This window comes from Sinocyclocheilus grahami, unplaced genomic scaffold, assembly GCF_001515645.1.
Source record: "Sinocyclocheilus grahami isolate Dianchi unplaced genomic scaffold, SAMN03320097.WGS_v1.1 scaffold1126.1, whole genome shotgun sequence".
In the NCBI taxonomy this organism is placed as follows: Eukaryota; Metazoa; Chordata; class Actinopteri; order Cypriniformes; family Cyprinidae; genus Sinocyclocheilus; species Sinocyclocheilus grahami.
The window spans coordinates 79,950-84,041 of NW_015506305.1; the positions used below are offsets into that span (position 1 = coordinate 79,950).

A 4,092-nucleotide genomic window follows, 5' to 3' on the forward strand; every position below is an offset into this window, starting at 1 on the left:
AATGTCCTTTTTTTTTTATTATTATTTTTAGTATCACAATGATTCAGCTAAGCACAAAAGTGCTATTTTAATGTTATCTTATATAGCTGTATGTGTGTGTATATATATATATATATAAAATTTATTATTTTTTTTTTATTATTTGTTTTGCAGAGGCTCTTAAGAAGACTGCAAGAAGCTGAGAGGGAACTCTCAAAATTGGTACAAGAGGACTGAGGGTGTCTTGAATGCACAAATGTCTGCAGTATAAGCAGTACTGAAAAATGTATAGTTGCTGCTGCTTCTAACTGTCCCTGGTTTTTTTCTTGTGCAAATGTTCAAAGCTTTCAGTAAACACTGGTTCAAAAACAGGTTCAAAGTGTGTGTGTTAACTTTAACAGTAAGATTAATTTTAACAATTAGGTATCAGAATATAGCATAATAAGATGGGTAGTTACAATAATATTAAAATTGGAAGAGGTTTCAATCTCACTGTGTGCTCTAATGCTTTAAAAAAAAAAAAAATTGTGTGGTTTTGAAAACAAATTTTTTTTCAGGTGGGCTTTAAGCATATTGTCTTGTTGGGCCCCACCTAAAACCCAGTGAAATCCTGCATAAAACCCACGTGGGTAAGTTGCACAGGGCCAACATGGAACCCGTGGACAAACCCACTTACAACCCATATTTAGATGGGACCCAGATGGGTTTTGCATATCATCCCCAGTTGGGCCCCACCTAAAGCCCAGGGAAATCCTGCATAAAACCCACATGGGTAAGTTGCACGGGGCCAACATGGAACCCGTGGACAAACCCACTTACAACCCATATTTCAGCCCATGTAGTAACCTTGTAGTACCCACATAAAAAATAAAGCTGGGGCCAAGATGGGTCTTGCGCATGTTGCCCATTTGGGGCCCACCTGTTGTCAAGAACAATCCCACATGAAATCCATGTGGGCAATTGACATTGGGCCATTATGGAACCCGCAGACAATCCCATTTTGGGCCCACTTTTTCAGCCCATGTCAAACCCACATGGGCCCCACACACAAATGTTGGCTGGGACGGGAGTACTTCCAAAAAGCTGGTAGGTCACATCAGACTGTAATGGCATATTAAAGAGATCAGCCAGTGTGTTCATAAGAATATGAGAGGGAAGTTTGATATATCTAGGCTCAATTCCATCTGGTCCAGCATCACTGTTAGAGCTAAGTTGTACATGTTGGTGTAACATGTATGCTCTGTTTTTGGGTTCATTGTGTTGTTGGGTTTGTTTGCCCTGTCATTTGACTGAGTTTCCCTGTATGTTGGATTCAGTCTCATTCAGTTCATCTGTTGCTCATTAATTAACTCATTAGCTCGCTTTGTTTGCTCATGTTTAAATGCCTTCCTTTTGCGTAGCTTTTTCGTCTGGTATTGCTTGTATGTTACTACACCTTGGTTGTGAACTTTTATCTCTTCTTTGTGGATTAATTAAAGCCTGTTTGGACTCTCCTTTGTCTTCTTCGTGAAGAAAGTTAGTGTGTAAATGCTGTCTACTATCGATTAGAAACACATTTGCTTTATGTAGAAAATATACGTACAGACATTTAAATAAAGGCCTATTTACATTATGTAGGTTGTTGTTAGAAATCACTTCTTTCTTTCTTTCTTACTTCATTTTTTTGTTTTGAATAAGTATCTTCTAGATGAATAAATGCAATGAAAATTTGATAAAAAAGTTAATATTTAGAATGTGCCCACCATAGCTGAACTGTACCACATTAACCATTTTGATCAACTGCAGTGCACAAGCTTTATAAAGACTTGTGAAGTCAGGTTTTGATCAATCAGCATGCCTATAGTATCTACAGTGGGGCAAAAAAGTATTTAGTCAGCCACCAATTGTGCAAGTTCTCCCACTTAAAAAGATGAGAGAGGCCTGTAATTTTCATCATAGGTATACCTCAACTATGAGAGACAAAATGAGAAAAAAAATCCAGAAAATCACATTGTAGGATTTTTAAAGAATTAATTGGTAAATTCCTCGGTAAAATAAGTATTTGGTCACCTACAAACAAGCAAGATTTCTGGCCCTCACAGACCTGTAACTTCTTCTTTAAGAGACTCCTCTGTCCTCCACTACCTATGATGAAAATTACAGGCCTCTCTCATCTTTTTAAGTGGGAGAACTTGCACAATTGGTGGCTGACTAAATACTTTTTTTCCCCACTGTAGATATGACAATGTGCACCCCTGCATTGGGCTGACGGATGTTGCAAATCCAATCGTCATCCATTCTTCTCAGTGCGTCTGTAAAGGAACCAGTTGCATTTATAACACATTTGGCTTTGACATCAAACTCTTGGCCTATGAAAGAAAACAGCATCCATCACTGCAGCCCATTCATCTACTGCAGCTGACAAGCCGGATTATTAATTTATCAGCTAACAGCTCTACGGTAATGGACTGGCTCTCTGGCAACAGTGGGAGAGTCTGGAAAGGATTGTAATTAATAGGCAACAGACATACCTAATTTTCCCTCTCACATTGGTGTGTCAAAGAGCAGCCTGGGAGACGATGTGAGAAGATGTGTGTGTGTGTCTGTGGAAGTCTTTCTACAGCTGAACGAGATACATTTCCTAATGTGCTGTTTGATAGTGTCGCCGTTCATTAGCAGGGTGCAATCAATGCCAGTGCAAAAGGAGACTGATGCGATAAGACAGTGTCATGCAGACAACACCTCATTTAAACTGGCCATGTGTGATTATGCTCTTCACTACACATCTACCTAATCAGACATCTACACTGTGATTCTAGATGTGCCATTTAAAGACATAGTTATTATTTACCAAAGCTGAATGCATCAACAATGTTGCATTTCTAGTAAACACACACACACACGTTGTGTTTCCATGTTTCCACTTTATTTCGATAGTCCACTTTAGACATTCTACTAACTATAAGTAACTACATGTCAAATAATTCTCATTAATTTGCAACTACATGTCTACTAACTCTGAGTAGACTGTTAGGGTAGGTTTAGGGTTAGTAGAATAAGTTGACAAAGAAAGTGTTAGAAGATATTAAGCAGACAATCCATTAATACTCTACTAACTGCTAGTTGACATGTAGTTGCAAAGTTACTTGCTGTTAATAGAATGTCTAAAGTGGACTATCAAAATAAAGTGTTACCTAATGGTTTTTATACTGTAAAAACTGTATGTGTTATTGCCCTACACCAACCCTACCCCTTACAGGAAACTTTGTGCATTTTTACTTTCTCAAAAAAAACTAATTCTGTATGATTTATAAGCTTGTTTCCTCATGGGGACCTCAAAAATGTCCCCACAAGGTCAAAATTTACTAGTATTACTATCCTTGTGGAGACATTTGAGACAGAGAGTACTGGTGTTGGGTCCGGAGGAAGTGCGGGAGAGGGAAAGGTCCGTGAGAGAGTGCAGAGGATATGGAGAGTGGAGTAATCCGAGTCTTGGGCTTGAGTGAGGCTGGAAGGTATCCGGGGAAAGCACAAACCTCAGCGATCCGGGAACTAGGAGATGCAGGAGACACTTGGAGACGGGGAGACACTAGGAGGAACACAGGAGGTAAGTAATGCACGAAGTATTCAAAGGTAATCAGTAGCAAAGTCAGTGACTCCTCTACGCATAAACGAGACCGGACAGTGAGGGTGTCTGAGGTGTGTGCTTTTATGCAGGCTGGTAATGAGGTGCTTGATTGGTGACAGGTGCGGATGCTTAGAATTCAGGTGAGAGGGATCGTTGTGATTGGGTGGTGGCAGAGCCCGGCCAATCTGTTACAGTACCCCCCCCTCCACGGCCCGCTCCTGAGGGCCGAAAACCCTGACGTCGTGGTGGTCTACCTCTGCCCCGAGGTGGCGGCTGATCCGGATGGGCCGCATGGAACTCTGACATTAAGGCGGGATCCAGTACATCGATCCTAGGTACCCATGAGCGTTCCTCGGGTCCGTATCCTTCCCAGTCCACGAGGTATTCCAGCTGACCACCACGGCGCCGGGACTGCAGAATTTCCTTCACCTTGTAGACCGAGCCTTCATCCAGGATCAATGGAAGAGGGGGTTCCTCCGTCTGGCCAGGCTCTGTGGGGAGAGAAA

At 41.3% G+C, this 4,092-nt stretch overlaps 1 long non-coding RNA gene across 1 annotated transcript in view; it reads left to right on the plus strand.

Annotated features, from left to right (window-relative positions):
• Positions 1–350, plus strand: part of LOC107567066 (uncharacterized) — a 2,258-nt gene extending 1,908 nt beyond the window's left edge. The window contains exon 2 of the long non-coding RNA XR_001606587.1: positions 154–350. This is a non-coding gene — a long non-coding RNA (uncharacterized lncRNA). The remainder of the gene's footprint in view (positions 1–153) is intronic.
• Positions 351–4,092: the final 3,742 nt, after the last annotated feature.